The following is an 18,440-nucleotide window of genomic DNA, read 5'->3' on the forward strand; positions in this document are numbered from 1 at the left end:
CAATGCCAAGCACAAGCAAGTTAGTTGAATTTACTTACATTCTAGTCCAACCTTTAATCTGTTCTTATAACCACCAGCGAAAAAAAAAAAAAAAAAAAAAAAAAAAAGGTGAAAATATATTAAAGAGAGAAGACAGCCATTAGGCTGGATACAAGCCAAATTAGTGAGAAACTAAAGGCATTACACCATCCTTAGATGTGACAAGAAAAAGAAAATACAAGGACCAATAGACCACACCTCATAAAGTTTTCCATTCCTTGGTGCCAAGGTAGTAAGGGGGCAAATCTTATACGGTCGCTCCATCCAGTATGGACGATAGGGCCATTTGAAAATAATAATAATAATAATAATAAATAAATAAATAAATTTCCATTTGGCCAAAGGTAAAAATCACACGGACTATCTTAAGCCTATGGTAGTAAATATGTGCAAACTATGATTCAACTCAATAAAGCTTTATATTAGCTGAGGTTGGTTTGTGTTGTCAGTGTTTACTTCCCTCTCAAGTCTCTCCCCTCATTAAATATTCTATTAGCTATTTAGCTTGGCATGTAAAATGTCAATATAAGGAGCAATGTGTAGATCCCTCTCCCATAACCTTATAACCCATGCCACCGCTGCTGATCTACTAATCACCTACCTCGCTCGGTTAGAAGCGATCAATGCAACAGTTGTTCTGTGTTTGCAGCTGATTATTATATATCAATGTCTAAAGCTGATGGGAGTAGTTTGTCAAGCAGCCCTACTCTATGGTTGAAGCTTTGGATTAAGTTCAGATCTTTGAACATGATATCATTTAGCTATTATACCAAGAACAGATCTTAACCTCTTTTGTGGTTTTTTGAAGTAGTGCAAACATGGGTCAAGAAAGAAATTTAGTTGATACCAAGGGAAAAGGATCTTCACAAATATTTTTAAGAATCGCAATTTAAGAGTATGTGATGAAGACATTTATGTGTGAAATCTAGGGTAGTAAAACATGCATTTTACATATGTAGAATGGAGCTACCTTGGGTTTTACTCTTGTTTTTGCAGGTTTCATATTTTCAAGGCCTTAAGGATTATTGGACATTATATCTCCAATTTAACACGTAAAGATGTCCTGTTTCTTTTCATGGTTATGAAGATGATGAAATTCTGAGTAAGATGGATGTATTCAATTAAAAGTACATATTTGTTTAGTCAACCGTACAAGTGATTATTCTTTTCGGGGCAGAAAAATAATAATGGATCAAAATTAAACCGAAATGCAAAACTAGCCGTCTGCAATTGTCCCATGAGTACAAGGAATATTTCAAATGCCAACAATGATTGATGGATCACACCCTTAAGTGATTGAAGATTTGTTTTTGGTAACAACATTAACCTAGCATAGTTGGTGAGTTGTGATGTGCAAAATCCCTTTCTTATTAAGAGGTCTCAAGTTTGAACCTCTTGGCTACCATTTTTTTGAAAGATTTTCTCTAAAAAATCAAGGAAGAGAAATTTGTTGGCTTTTCTCTCCTCCACCTCATCAAAAGGGAATGTAAAAATATCCTACTTTTTAGAAACGAAAAGCGTGGGGCTCTCTCTCACACCTTTTCTCTCTTCTCTCCCATATTTTTTTTCCTTTTTCTCTTTATTCTCCTATTTTCCACCTCATCACTTTGGATCTAAAAAAATCTCACCTACCAATTGAGATTCCACCCAATTAAGAAACCCTTGGACATGTTCTCTCTCCTATTCCCTATAAAAGAGAGTCAACCAAACCTTAAAGGGTCGTCCTTCTCTTGCTCTCTAATTTCTAGTTATGCTTTCCTTCTAGTTCTAGTTCAAGTTCTTTTTAGTTTTTCTTACTTTAAACACTTTTGTAATTGGTTTTTATTTCATGAATGTAATAATTTTTTTTTTTTTTTTTTTTTTTTATGATTTATGTTATTCAAGTTATTCAAATGTGTAATAATTTTAATTTCTAGTTTTAACCTTAGTTCTAGGTGACAAGAACAAGTTATGGAGCATGTTTTTGAAGTTCAATTTCTCTCTTCAGATTTATTTTCTCTACTACTAGCAATTTCAGATTTGGTTTATTCCAGATCTGATTTTTATTACTGGTAGTATTTCAAATCTCAATCAAGTTTTTAAGTTTAAGTATTCAAGTTCAAGTAAGTAGGCTACTACAGTAGTCTTCTCACCACCTTCTCATTCCCTCTTCTTGCTACCATTTCATTCTTAAAGTAGGATTTAAATTTAAATTTTTTACTTTGATGCTTTCCCTTTTCCCTAAGGTTCATGGCTAGATTATGCGTTGGTTTTGCCATTCTCTAGCCATGGAACCAACCTTTTATTTTGATTATTTATATTGCATCTCTTCTCCTAAAGCCAAGTAGAAAAGCCCTTGTAAGAGTACTTTCTGGTCAAATAAGGAAGCTCATATTGTTTATAGTGCATCCCTCAAGCTAAGTAGAGATACCTACTTGTGTGCCTCTCTCTAGCTTTATTCTTTTTTTATACTTATTTTTCAGCACTTTTACTTTCAGTTATTTACTTTTTATTTGCGTGGTTTGAAGTATTTAAATTCTTAGATGTGTTGGTTAGGACGCTTTTAGATGCATGTGTTTTAGGGCGGTAGTTAGAAGTAGTTCATTAATATCAATCGTTACACTTTTGCATTACTAAAAGAAGCTTAAAATAAAGAAGATGCTCTCCTTGTGTTTGACCCGTAAGCTACACTGAACTGTACGCTTGTGGTTACTTTTAAATTTCAAATAGTATGTGATCAATATATTTGATCACAGATGAGCACAAAGGGCATAACAAAACCTGGGCTTCTGATCTATCCTCAAATTATCCTTAGTAGGAAAAGATCAACAATAAAGACTTCCACAAATAGAAATGTTATGCCTAGTTAAACAATGCGATTCCCATAAGATTTTCAATACACCTAAGAAAGTAAATAAAGCTATCACAAATTCACAAACATTAGAAAACAAGCTTAAGGTGTACAACCAAGGCCCCATACACAATTCCAATAGCATACCTCAGTACATCATTGATGGCCTTTATTTCATTTGGACACTATGGATAGAGAATCTCTTTGGTACTTAACCACTTGAAATCAATTTGGACACAATTCTACTGCTATAGTTAGCTTTGCAGTTAGCACATTCAATCAGGATATATATATATATATATGGGAAAATTACGTCCCCCTCCATTGTAGTTTGTCGTAATTACACGTGGATCCAAGGGTTTGAACAAATTATGTCCCCGTTCCTTAGATTTTCTAAGATTCTTACAATTAGGTCTAATCCATTAGTTCCTGTTAAATTGGGATTGTTAGTTGATGATGTCACCTAATAGCATAACATTTAATGCCCAAAATACCATTACTATGGTGAGATTCCCTCTATACCCTTACTATGATTTTTGGTTTTTTTAGCGCTTACTCTGTCGTACCCACGTCGAAATCTGCCAGCGATAGGTGGTTCAAAGGCGAAAAGGATACCAAGAGAGTGAGGAGTGGAAACTTGAATGTCCTTGATCCCGGTGTAAGAATGTTATGAAAGATTTTCATGGCCGAAAGGAGCTTGGCAATGAGGTCTTTATCACTGGTGGCCATGATTTCGTTTCCAACGGCGATGGGGTTGATGAGGGTTTGTGGGTGAAAAGGGCAATGTTGGCAGCGACCCAGGAACGAGCAATGGCAAGATTACTGAGAGAAGGGATGTCGCCGTTGCCGACAGTGACTGTGACAGCGACAACTATAGCGATTCCAGTTTTGACGAAAGCACGAAGGAAACCAAAGTTAGCATTGAAGACCTTGACCCTATCGATGATAGTGTTCTGTTTGAGGAAAGACTCGACTTGGCTGGGAGATGGGATGTTGTTTCCATTTGCGCTGTAGTTTACACCTATAGCAGCCGAGTCATGGTCTAGAAGGGATGCGAGGAGGAGAAGCCCACAAGGCTTGGACATGGTTTAGTTGCAATGGGGACTATAGGTGATAAGCAACTCATCCGATCCATCCACTGAGTCATTTTCAACTGCGATTGGATTATCAGGGTCGCTCTCTGTTAGAATTTAAAATGTAACCGCAAGCGTACAAATCAGTGTAGCTACGGGTTGAACATAGGGAGAGTAGCCACTTTATTTTATTTTTTTACTTATTTTAATAATGCGAAAGTGAACTGATTAATGGTTGTGATTTAATTCTAACTACCGTCCTAAACATATGTATTTAAAATAACGTCATAACCATTCGTCATCTAAGAATTTAAACACGCAAGCCACGTAATTAAAATTAAATAAATAAATAACTGAAAATAAACACCTCACACAATTAAAAAGCAATGAAGGATAAAAAATGTTGAAATAAAAATAAAGTAAAAGAAATGGGATAAAGCTAGAGAGATGCTCACAAGTATGTTTCTCTACTTAGTCCGAGGGATGCATTATAATATGAGCATCCCTACTTGACCAGAGAGTCACTCTTACAAGGATTACTCTACTTGGCCTTAGAGAAAGAGAGACAATTAAAATAAAAATAATAAAATGATGGTTCTATGGTTAGGAGGGGCAAAGCCAACACATACACTAACCATGAAACTTGGGGAAAAGGGATAGCAATAATGTAACGACCGAAATTAAAATGATAAATTAAGAAAGAAAGGGTAGTCATAAGAAGGAATGAGAAGGGGGAGAGAAGACTATTGAAGAAGCCTCTCTACCTGAATCAATGTTTGAACTTGAAAGCTTGATCGATTTGAGATACTACCAGTACTAAAAACCAAATCTGGAATAAATCAAATCTGAAATTTCTAGTACTAGAGAAAACAAATCTGAAAAAAAAAAAAATTGAACTTGAAAGACATCCTTCATAGCTTGTTCTTGTCACCTAGAACTTGAAAATTACAATTTCAATTGCTCAAACAATAAAAATAAGAGACTGAATCAAAAACAAAAGTGCTTATATTAATTGAATAAAAAGAACTTACAAAAATGTTTAAAGCATAAACCTAAAACTAGAGCTAGAGAAAGAGAAAACTACAGAAAGAGAGAGAGAGCAACTAAAAAAAACCTAAGAAGAGAGAAGTAGAGAGGAAGAGAGGGACCACCCTTTAGGGTTTTGTGGACTCCCTTTTATAGGGAATAGGAGAGAGAGGAGGACGTCCAAGGGTGGATCCCCTTGGACGATTTTGTGGTGACGTGGAGGAGAGAGAAGAGAGAAAATCGTAGAAAGTAGGGAATCTTCAACGATTTTTCTTCTTTTTTCCTTCTTTTATTTTTCTATTTTTTTCTCTCTTCTTTAAACGTGGGCAGCCTCTTGGACGATTTTTCTTTTATTTTTTCTATTTTTCTCTTTTATTTCCTTACTTCTCTCTCCTCTTGCATAAGAAATCCTTTGGCCAACCTCCTTAAGTGATGAGTAGGAGAGAGAAAATATTCTAAAAAAACTCCACAAAAAAAAAATAGCAACCAAGAGGTTCAAACTTGAGACCTCCTAATAAGGAAGGGATTTTATACACCACAACTCACCAACTACACTAGGTAGTTGTTGTTACAAAAAATGAATCTTCAATCACTTAAGGGTGTGGTTCATCAATCTTTGTTGGTATTTGAAATATTCCTTATATCTCTGGGATAACTACAAATGGAATAATTTTGCATCTCGGTTCAATTCTAATCCATTATTCTTTTTCTGACCCAAAAAGAATAATCACTTGTACGGTTGACCAAACTAATGTGTACTTTTAATTTAATACGTCCATCTTGCTCAGAATTTCATTCTCTTCACAACCATGAAAAGAAATAAGACCTCTTTATGTGTAAAATTGGAGATATAACACCCGATAATCTTTAAGGCCTTAAAAATGTAAAATCTACAAAAAGAGAGTAAAACCCAAGGTAGCTCCATTCTAAATATGTAAAATACATGTTTTACTATCCTAGATTTCACACATTAATGTGCTCATCAGAATTTCCCCACACTTAGACTTTGCTAGTCCTTGAGCAAAACAAAAAGAAAAATAATAAAAACAGAAAGCCTAACTCACTTTTGTAGGAATCACGGTTGCACTTAGCATGTGCAACAAACCTTTAAACCCCTAGGTCACCCCTAGTGGATGAGTTCTGTCTCTTAGGTGTTTGCAGTGAATATACACCCAAAATTCAGAATAAACAAATCTCAACCTTGGCTAAAGGTAAGGGTCATACCAAAGATAATTCCTCTTACAAGGGACCCCACACTTGAACTTTTATTACCCCATATCAATTCCAGGCACTAACATATTTCTTAATTTGGAACTCACCATGTCTCTTTCAAAACATCCTTATCTTAAGGCAAAACCACTTATGAAGAAATAGGGAACCAATGATTATGGCATTGGAGTGTTTTTGACCAAATATTTACCAAGTATTGATGACATTTGACATTTTTTTTCTCATTTTTTCACTTAATAAACTCTATTATACTCCACTACTTTTGGCCTGAATGATATGGGGGAGTAAACACCGAACACCCAAGTTACTATGTAGATTCGCTTTTTGCATATGCCCACAAAGACAGTGATGTTAGAGTTCTTTCAGAAGTTTTCTCCCTAGGAATTTTGATCAAGACACCACGCTTCCTGAGACGCAATGTCCTGTCTAGTTCTAAGGGAATCAACTCTTACTCTTCTTTATACCACATTTCACGCTTCATTTAAAATTGTGCACTTGTCAACTCATGCCAAATTAAAAGGAAGGTCTCAATTCCAAATCAAAAGTACAAGAAACCCACAAACTTACATATGGTCCAACACCATAAAACAGAGGTCTCTTATTTTTTCAAAAGTGACTCCCATCTCAAGACACAGGCTTGTTTTCTTCTTTTTTTTCTTAACAGGTTTTTTATGTATTCAAGATGGGCACCTTAATAAAAAAAATTCTTACATTCATATATCAAGCAACCAAATGGTATGATCATTAACCAAAAGCCAAAGTAGGATTTCATCCTTAGCGAGCTCAAAAACAAAAGAAAAACAAGCAAAGAAAAAAAAAAACAAAAAGAAATTGATTTCCCTCCCCCACACTTAAGTCATGCAATGTTCTCAATGCATAGAAAGAATTAAAAGCGAAGATAATGCAAAGGGGTCATACCTGATTAAAAGTTAGTCATTAGTGTAAAGAGGTTTATGGAGATTCATGAACTCTTCACTACCAGTAGTAGAAAACTAGAGGAACGGTTTCAAATGCTGACCATTAACCTTCGAAATTACCTCTGTTCCTAGATTCATAATCTCCATAGCCCCATGAGGATATACATTATGGACAATAAACATGCCATCCCATCAGGATCTAAGCTTACAAGGGAAAAGATACAATCGAGAGTTGTACAATAAGACCTTATCACCAATTGTAAAATATTTATGCAGAATATGCTTATCATAGAAGGCTTTGGTCTTTTCCTTATAAATCCTAGAACTTTCATAGAAATTATTCCTAAGTTCCTCTAACTCAGATAGTTGGAGCCTACGATGAATTCCTGCATCAGACAAATTAAATTTGGACTTCTTGATGGCCCAAAAGGCCTTATGCTCCAACTCAACTGGTAAGTGATATGTTTTCCCAGACACCAAACGGTAGGAAGATTGACCAAGGTCGATCTTGAATGCAGTCCGATGGGTCCACAAGGCATCAATGAGCCCAATGGACCAATCCTTACGGTTGGGATTAACAGTTTTCTCGAAGATTTGTTTGATCTACCTATTAGATACCTCCACTTGGCCACTAGTTTGAGGATGATAAGGGATAGATAACTTATGGGTGATCCCATACTTTTTCATTAAGACCTCAAAAGGTCAATTACAAAAATGAGTACCCTTATCATTAATTATTGCACATGGTGTACCAAAGTGAAAAAAAATGTTTTCTTTGAGAAACTGGACCACCACTTTGTGGTCATTAAATTTACAAGGTATGACCTCTATTCATTTAGAAACATAATCAATGACCAAAAGTATGTACAATTTTCAAAAGGAATTAGGGAATGGTCCCATGAAATCGATGCCCAATACATAAAAAATCTCAACTACCAAAATAGGGTTGAGGGGCATCATATTCTTCTTATTGATATGACCAAAAGACTGTCAAGCAGGACAAGCCTTGTAAAAATCAAAAGCATCTCTAAAAAGAATGGGTCAATAAAATTAGCATTGGTGAACCTTTACGGCAGTCTTCTTAGGTCCAAAGTGTCCACCACATACATAATCATGGTAAAAAGAGAAAATGGAATGCTGCTCATAATCAGGGACACATCGTTGGATAATCTGATCCGAACATATCTTAAACAAATAAGAATCATCCCAGAAAAAAGTACTTAACTTGGGAATGAAACTTATACTTATCTTGGGTGGACTAGTGATCCAGAGTCACACCTGAAACTAAGAAGTTGACAATGTTAGCAAATCATAGTTCACTGGACACTGTAAATAACTGTTCATCTGGAAAGTTCTCATTGACTGGAGAATCAATAGTTAAAGAATTGGGAATTTGAGATAAATGTTCTGCAACTAGGTTTTTAACTCCTTTCTTATCCCTAATTTTTAAATCAAATTCTGATAAAAGTGAAACCCACCTAATGAGACGGCCTTTGGCATCTTCTTCTGAACTAGGTATCTAAGAGCAGAATGGTCAGTATACACCACTATATGTAAACCAACTAAGTAAGATCGAAACTTTTTTAATGCAAACACAACAGTTAAAAATTCTTTTTCAGTGGTTGTATAATTGAGTTGTGCATCATTTAAGATCCTACTAGCATAATAAATGACAGTGGATAACTTATTAATCCTTTGACCCAAAATCGCTCCTATGGTAAAATTTGAAGCATCACATATTAGTTCAAAAGGTTCAGTCCAAACAGGTGGGTGAACAATGGGTGCATTGGTCAACTCCTTTTTAAGTTGCTTGAAGGATTCAAAGCACTCTTTAGAAAACTCAAAAATTTGATCTTCAGTAATAATGAAGTGAAAGGTCGGGCTAATTGACTAAAGTTCTTAATAAATCTTCTGTAGAAACTCGCATGCCCTAGAAAAGATCGAACGTCCTTAACAGATTGAGGATGTGGTAAATTATCAATTAAATCCACTTTGACTCTATCTACCTTAATTCCCTTCTTGGATATTACATGGCCTAAAATAATACTAGATTTAACCATAAAATGGAATTTCTCTCAATTCAAAACCAAATTCTTAGATATGCACATTTTTAAAACTAGAGAAAGATGATAAAGACATTCAGAATAGGAATTCCCATGAATTAAAAAGTCATCCATAAATACTTCTAAGAATTTTTTGACCATGTCAGAAAATATGCTCATTATGCATCATTGGAACGTATTAGGGGCATTGTAAAGCCTAAAGGGCATATGCATGTAAGCAAATGTTCCATATGGGGATGTAAAAGTGGTCTTATGTTGGTCCTCTAAAGCAATTGAGATCTGGTTATAGTAAAAAATCCATCGAAAAAACACTAGTGTTCATGTCCAACTAACCTCTCTAACATCTAGTCAATGAATGGCAATAAAAAGTGGTCATTCTAGGTTACCACATTAAGTTTCATATAGTCTATGCATACTTTCCACCCTGATTGGACACGGGTTGGAATTACTTCATTATTGGCATTGGGAACTACAGTCACACCTGACTTCTTAGGCACTACATTAACTAGGCTTACCCATTGATTGTCAGAAATAGGATTAATTATTCCATGATCCAAACACTTTAGGATATCTTTCTGAATGGCTTCCATTATCCTTGGGTTAGCTCTTCTTTGAGGTTCCGTGGATGGTTTGGAATCCTCCATAAGATGTATATGATGTTGCATAATAGAAGGGCTTATACCATTGATATCAGTCATGGTCTAACCTAGGACTTCCTTATTATCTTTTAACACTTTAAGTAACTCCTCTTCCTGGCTAAAAGTCAAATTTGAAGAAATTATTACATGAATAGTATGGTCAGGCCCTAGGAAAACATAACTCAAATTAGATGGCAACTCCTTAAGATCTAGCTTAGGGGGCTCAACTATGGAAAATTTGAGAATAGAATTGGAAAGGGGTCCTAAGGGCTCTGCAAGTGTGTGAAGACTTAGGACTTCAGAAAATAAAGTTTCACTATCATCATCCAACTCATCCATACATTCTTGGAATTCTGAATCAAAATTAATATCAAAGTTGGTAATTAAATCATTAGAAAAATCTAAAAAATCTTCAAGCATATTGATTTCTTCTTACATATGTGGTTGTTTGTCTATCCTAAACATGTTAAACTCAATAGTTTGGTTGCCAAAAGATAACCTTAGGAAGCCATTCTAGTAATTGATTAATGCATTACTGGTAGCCAAGAATAGTATTCCTAAAATTATTGGGATCTCATCCTTGGTTTAGAAGGGCTTAATATCTAACACAATGAAATCAACAGGAAAAATAAATTCCCCCACCTTTAGTAAGACATCCTCAATCATCCATTTAGGAATCTTAACAGACCTATCTGCCAACTAAAGAGTAGTTTCAGTGACTTTCAATTCTCTCAATCCTAGTTGCTTGTACACATGGTATGGTAAAAGATTCACACTTGTGTCAAGGTTAAGTAAGGCATACCCAATGTAGGTGTTGCCTATGATACAAGCTATGATAGGGCTCCCTGGATCTTTATACTTGGCTGTTATAAGCTGAGTAATTATGGAACTAATATTACCTGTCAATAATGCATTTTTGAGCACATTAGTAATACGTTTGTAAGTATACAAATCTTTTAATACCTTTGCATAGGCTGGGATCTGGGATCTAGCATCCAAAAGAGGGATGTTCACTTTTACTTTTTTGAAGACTTCTAAAATTTTATCCATGGAAGCAATCTTCTTTTTGTTTACCAAGCAATTAGAAAATGGGATAGGAGAACATAAGGACTGTTAGAGATTTGTCCTTTTTCAGAAGAATCATTTTTTTGTTTCCTCAACCAAACCATCTTTAGTTTCAGAAGAATCTTTAGGTTCATCAGACGAACCTAGAACAAGAGGCACACTTGTGTTCTCAATTGAAGGAGAGTTAACATGAGTAATAGATGGGGAAGATTTAAGAACGCTCTGTTGGTACTCTCTACCACTTCTAAGGGCATAAACAATATTACACTAGTTAGAGGGCCCTTGTTGGGTCTAACCTTATACTATATTCAGTGGTGTATTAGTTGGTACTTATGAACTTTCAGGCTGATGATGCCTAGGGTTAGGCTCTGGTTGACTGGGTAAAGTTTCTTTCTCCCTCTCACGCATAATTAAGACAACTTGGGTGAGTTCTCTCGTAAGATTTTGATAGCTTGTCATAAGGAGGGCTATATTTTTTTTTAAATCACTTATTCTACTTGCCTCTCCAGTATTGGTAAACTCAGGGGGTTGCTAATAGAATGATAGGAGAGGGGCCTTAGGAAAACTAGCCTGAGGTCCTACATTTGGCCTAGGAAAAGTATTTTAGAAAAAAGATTTTTGTCCAAAGCGAGGCCTCTAGGGTCTAGGTTGACCTTAATTATGGAAATTGGAAGGCCCTGATTCCAAGAGAAATTTGGGTGATTTATCCATCCTGGATTGTAGGCATTACTATATGGATTATTCTGGTATAAGACATTAACACTATCATTGGAAGTGCCCCCAGAAGTGTTGAGGCATTCATCTATGACATGTCCAAGGGACTGGCACCGAGCACACATCTTAACCAAATTGACTGATGATGGCTCTCTAGTAACATTAGCCTCAATCCTCTTGACTAGGCTATCTAAATGGGTTTCCTTGGCTACTATTACATCCACAAAATATCCTTTCTCTCCTATGGTTCTTTCACTCTCTTAGGTAGATTCTCACACACGAATTTTGTCAGCTAAGTTAAGTAAGAATTCCTATGTCTTTCCTTTATCTGTAAAGGATATGAATTCCTCATGGCACATAGACTCTATCATTTGTTTAGTTGGGTAATTAATACCCTCATAAATTATTTGATATAAATGACATAAGTCTAGGCCATGGTGAGGGCATTCTTGGAGTAGATCCTTGAATCTCTCCATAAGTTTGAAAAATGACTCACTAGGTTTTTGCCTAAACTGAATGATATCACTTCTAAGCTTATTGGTCTTATGAGTTAGGAAAAACTTCTTAAGGAAGACAACTATAAACTGTTCCCAAGAGGTTATGGAATATTTAGGTAACTCATACAACCACTTCTTAGTTTGGTCTTTTAATGCAAAAGTGATAAACCTAAACTTAACAGCATCATCAAAAAGTTGTTGGATCTTAATTAAAACACATACCTCTTCATATTCCCTTAGAAATAGGTATGCATCCTTAGAGGTCAACCCATGGAAGTGGGGCAATATAGTGATGTATTGAGATTTGAGTTCAAAATTATTGCCCTAGGCTTATGGTAGAACTATGCAGGAAGGTTGGGCTGTTCTAGCAGGGTAGAACCTATCTTTCAGAGATTTAGGTGAAGGGTTTTGATGTTGGTCTCCCATATTGAAAGGTTTTAAGGAGAGAAAATATATAGGGTCACTACTTGTTGAATATCTTCTTTCTATTATGTATCCACCTAACACTTATGCAAAAGAAAACTACCCACAACTAGTGTAAGACAAGCATAAAAGAATGGATAGTAAAAATTTTTTATGATTTTTTATATTTTATATTTTATATTTTTTAATTTTTTTGGCTTTTGGGAGCTTACCGGCAGGGATCCAGGGTTGATCAAGTCAATTTTTAAGATACTACTACAGGGCGAAACCTGTCTTTATCATACTGTGAGGCATGACGACCTCCACTGATACTGTTGGGAAACATGTCCACACTCCTTGCCATGTTTTGGTGTTAACAAACAAACATACATATTTAACTTGATTGATAAAGTGTGATTAGCTTGAAAAAACCCTTAGAAGGTCGAAGGTCGAATCAAGACATGAAGCTAAGCTTAAAGACATGAAACAACAAACAAGAAGGAAAGAAGATGAAGGGCCAAAGAATGGAAGATTCAAGTGAAGAAGAAGACCTCTAGGATAGATTAAGTTATTTACAATGTAATTTGTAATTTCCACATACTTATATGCACTCACCTCATGCATATGCATTACATCATATTAGAATGACCATAGAGCATGCCTTGACCAGGTATGGAAAGTCACTAAGTGGTGTGGAACACACAGTAACCTGACTTAAGGGTATTTTATGGAATCTTAAGATTAATATTAAGAGATGAATCCTTCATAGAAGTTGTAGGAAATTGAGTTGTGATTCTAACGCAACTGATCTCAAATCATTCTGAAGTCAGACCAAAAAGTTATGGTCAAAACACTGATGACTGGTCAGTATGACAGAGCATGTCATATTGGCGGTCGACCGGCTGGAAGCCCCGGTCAACCGGACCTGTCTGAGACCATAGGCGGTGGACTGACTGAAAGTCCCGATTGACCGGTGCCTGCCTGGAAGTGCCCTAACGGCTATTTTTTGCCTACAACGGCTCTTGGCAATCGACCGACTACCAATGGCGGTTGACCGGTGGACCCAGAATATGTCGGTTAGAGCTTGATTCCCTGCCTAAAATGCTTCACTAAGTTCACCTATAAATACCCTAATCACTCTTAATTAATTATTCATTAAGAAAGAGCTTTAAGAGCATTGTTGCAAGCATTAGAGAAGATTATTTTCTACTTAAGTTATTCTATTACATAAATCCCAAACAAGAGGCTCAAGTCTCAATCAAAGTCCTCTACTCTCTCCTGTGCAAGTCAAAGCCATAAAAGAGGACTTTACAAAAGGTGCATCACTCATCATTTATTATTCATTCTCATTTGCACCACACTTGAGGTATTCTTCTTATTCCACTATTTCTTATTTTCTGTTTTTACAATTCTAGACTGTACTTAGGATTGTAAGGATACTCTTATCCTAAAAAGAGAAGGGTCTCTCTTTACCTCTAAAAGAGATTGTGAAGGCGTCTCTCTGCCTGGAAAGGAGATTTGTAAGGATACTCTTATCCGTAAAAAGATTGTAAAGGTTTCTTCCCTACCTACTGTACTGAAAGGAAAAACTAGTGGAATATCTTACAAGAGGATTCTTGTAGGGAGTGAACTAGACTCGAATTGAGTTGAACCACTATAAATCTTGTGTTGTGGTTGTTGTTATTTTATTTATTCAGCATTGCTTTTAACTTATAGTCACACTTGTGATCTTTTTATCGAAAAGAGTTAAATTCCACTAGTATAACCTATTCACCCCCCCTCTAGGTTATTTCAGATACAACTATTATTGCAAGTTGTTCTTCTTAGGATTTCAATAGAAGAAAAAGAAAAACAAAAAAAAGCAAACAAAACACTTTGATTTACCAAAAGAAAATGAAAAATAACATGGAACTGTCTCATCGGCAAATGCGTTAAAAACTTGTTAGGATTTAAAAAGCAACCGCAAGCGTACGGATCAGTGTAGCTATGGGTCGAACACAGGGAGAGCAACCACTTTCTTTTATTTAGTTTTTTTTTTTTTTTGCTTCTTTTAATAATGCAAAAGTCAACCAATTAATGGTTGTGATCTAATTCTAACTACCGTCCTAAACATATGTCTCTAAAATAACGTCCTAATCATTCATTTCTAAGAATTTAAACACACAAGCCACACAATTAAAATTAAATAAATAAATAACTCACGCAATTAAATAGCAATGAAGGATAAAAAATGCTGAAATAAAAAAAAAAGTAAAAGAAAGAGGATAAAGCTAAAGAGAGGCTCACAAGTAGGTTTCTCTACTTAGCCCGAGGGATGCATCATAATATGAGCTTCCCTATTTGACCAAAGAGTCACTCTTACAAGGGTTACTCTACTTGGCTTTAGAAAAAGCGAGACAATTAAAATAAAAACAGTAAAATGATGGTTCTATGGCTAGGAGGGGCAAAGCCAACATATACACTAGGTATGAACCTTAGGGGAAAGGGATAGCAATAATGTAACGATTGAAACTAAATGCTAAATTAAGAAAAAAAAAAAAAAGGTAGTCATAAGAAGGAATGAGAGAAGGGAGAGAAGATTATTGAAGAACCCTTCCTACCTGAATCAATGCTTGAACTTGAAAGCTTAATCGATTTGAGATACAATTAGTACTAAAAACCAGATCTTGAATAAACCAAATCTAAAATTTCTAGTACTAAAGAAAAAAAAATTTGAAGAAAAAAATTAAACTTGAAAGACACCTAGAACTAAGTCTAGAACTAGAACTTGAAAATTACAACTTCAATTCTTTAAACAATAAAAATAAGAGACTGAATCAAAAACAAAAGTGTCTGCATTAATTGAATAAAAAGAACTTACAAAAGTGTTTAAAGCATAAACCTAGAATTAGAGCTAGAGAGAAAGAACAACTAAAAAAAACTTAAGAAGAGAGAAGTAGAGAGGGACCACCCTTTAGGGTTTTGTAGACTCCCTTTTATAGGGAATAGGAGAGAGAGGAGGATGTCCAAGGGTGGGTCCCCTTGGATGATTTTGTGGTGACGTGGAGGAGAAAAAAGAGAGAGAATCGTAAGAAGTAGGGAATCTCCAACGATTTTGTTTCTTTTTTCCTTCTTTTTTTATTTTTTTATTTTTTTCTCTCTTTCTTCTTCAAACGTGGGTAGCCTCTTGGATTATTTTTCTTTTATTTTTTTTCTTTTTTTCTCCCTTTTATTTTCTATTTTTCTCTTTTATTTCCTTATTTCTCTCTCCTCTTGCGTAAGAAATTGCAAAAAAAACCTCCACAAAAAAAAATAGTAACCAAGAGGTTCGAATTTGAGACCTCATAATAAGAAAGGGATTTTGCATACCACAACTCACCAACTACACTAGGTAGTTGTTGTTGCCAAAAATAAATCTTCAATCACTTAAGGATGTCGTTCATCAATCATTGTTGGCATTTAAAATATTCCTTGTATCTCTGGGATAACTGCAAACGGGCTGGTTTCGCATCTCGGTTCAGTTCTAATCCATTATTCTTTTTCTGGCCTGAAAAGGATAATCACTGGTACGGTTGACCAAAATAATGTGTACTTTTAATTTAACACGTCCATCTTGCTCAAAACTTCATCCTCTTCGTAACCATGAAAAGAAACATGACATCTTTATATGTAAAATTGGAGATATAGCACCCGATAGTCTTTAAAGCTTTGAAAATATAAAATCTGCAAAAAGAGAGTAAAACCCAAGGTAGCTCCATTTTAAATATGTAAAATGCATGTTTTACTACCTTATATTTCACATATAAATGTGCTCATCACTCTCCAAAATAGTGTAATCATCATCAAAAACATCCACAGAGACTGGTTTTGCTTTGTCCGTAGGCTTGGAAATCTGAATCTTGCCCACAAACACCACATCGTTAGAATCTTCTATTTCACCGCCATCTGGATCAAGCAGTTCCGAAATCCAATCGAGATTATCGTCACTGCCTTCATCCCAAGTGTCGTCTTCGTCAGAGCTAATTTCAAGGATTTCGGAATTAGATCTATAATAACTCTAAAAAGCAAAAAAGGCTCGGATAAAAACTGGATTTCCTTTCATGGATACCCAGAAAAAATAAAGGGTTTTGCGTAATAAACCCTCCTTGAATAGAACACAATGGGGTTACAGAGATTCAATATTTTCTTCAAAAAGCCACTTGGTTTTTGGGCTTTTGATGCTTTCGGACTGCAAAACTATTCTCAACATCAATATCAGGGCTTTGATTTGAAAGGGATGCGAGGAGGACGAAGGTGAAGAGGAAGAGAAGCCCACAGTCTTTTGGTTAAAGGATAAAGTGGTCTTTTGAATTTTAAAATTAATGGTAGACTAACATCGTTAGGCCCAAGGGAGGGGGACGTAATTTTCCCATATATATATAAGATGGGTTCCCCTTTTTAATATCTCTGCAACTCAAACTATTGCAACTGTGCAGTTTCATGGTGGAAATGACCGAGGCATCCTCCTCTGCCTCGTCATATGTTTCTCAACTTTAGTGTTTTCCTTCACAATGCTCTGAAAACGGTGGAATTGTGGATTGGAGAATCCATTAGCCTAGCTCCTTAGAGGCAATCAAGGGATCCAAAGCCTAAATCCCTGTATTCTCCAAAGGCTTCTCTATCAAATGGTGCCTGCTAGAACTTTGTCATATACTTAATTTCGATGAATCAAACGGTCAAATGGTCAAGCTCCAAGTGTAACGAACAAATAATTACAAAAAGGAAATATGTTTACTTATATGATAGACATGAAAAATTTGATACAACGTTGGATTAGGGGGATGGGAATCCTGTTGGTAGACCATAATCATAATTTGGTGCAACATCAATGGCTGACCCTGTTTTAGATCCTCGAACCCTTTCCCTTGTATCACAAGTGGTTCAAGATTTTCCAAGAAATAGGGCATTTCAAACTCATTTTAACATACAATCTAGGATCTTCTGCATTTTTTGAAGCTCAAAGTGGTAAGGTTAAGCATAGAGATTTGATTTCCTTCTTATAATGTAGAATATATTATAGTTAAGTCATTGAGTATGTTAGAACAAATACCAACAAATATGAAGAAAAACAGAAACACAAATTCACACACAACATAGATTTGACGAGGTTCACACACCAATGTGGTGTGCTATATCCTCAGGCGAAGAAGAAGATGATTCATTACTGTAGAAGAGAGGTTACAATGGAGATCGCTCAAATACACCCAAATTGCGACAAGAAAACCCACCCAGAAACCTTAGCTCGAAAAATCCCCAAATTACAATGCTTGCTCAGCAAGACGATAGTCCTAATACTTCTCCAAGTCATAGGTCGATCCATCGGGTCACAGTTGATCGGGTCGAACCGTACCATGGGGTTTATATCTCAAATCTCAGAAAAAAATCCCATTCAAGTCACCATCAAAATAAGTCGGATTGGGTCATTCTTCAAAACGGGTAAAAAATTCGAGACAAACTTAACAGAGTACTATTGGAGTAAATTTTGATTCTTGTTGTGATTTTACTTTGTATGAAATGATTGCAAGAATCAAGCAGATCTAATTGAATTAGTTGTAAAAAAAGGTTTTCAATGAATTGATTAGTAACACCCTCTTGGCTGAATGTAAATATCCTATTGGAATAGATTCTCTTGTAAATGATATGTTATCTTTAATCTACGTAGCTACTATCATGCAATGCTCATGGATCAGGCTTCATTTTCCATAATGGTACCCACACACTTTCACAATCCTATCATACTTCAAAGCTCTTTGATACTTATCCTCTTGGAATCAAATTTGACACCAAGAGAGCTCCTCAAGTCTAGTTGTACAACTAGCACCTTCAAACAAGATATATAAGAAGAAAGCTCCTTTGAACATCTCAGAAACTTCAACTATTGGAATTGCAGCTTCATGGGGGAACAGACCAAGGTATCCTACTCTACCT

General features: G+C 35.6%; 1 non-coding gene across 1 annotated transcript; it reads left to right on the forward strand.

The window, feature by feature from the left end:
- Nucleotides 1-12,024: 12,024 nt before the first annotated feature.
- Nucleotides 12,025-12,131, forward strand: LOC122094490. Its single transcript, XR_006144806.1, has one exon. It is a non-coding gene; the product is annotated as a small nucleolar RNA R71 (small nucleolar RNA).
- Nucleotides 12,132-18,440: the final 6,309 nt, after the last annotated feature.

The sequence above is a fragment of the Macadamia integrifolia genome, chromosome 11 (assembly GCF_013358625.1).
Source record: "Macadamia integrifolia cultivar HAES 741 chromosome 11, SCU_Mint_v3, whole genome shotgun sequence".
In the NCBI taxonomy this organism is placed as follows: Eukaryota; Viridiplantae; Streptophyta; class Magnoliopsida; order Proteales; family Proteaceae; genus Macadamia; species Macadamia integrifolia.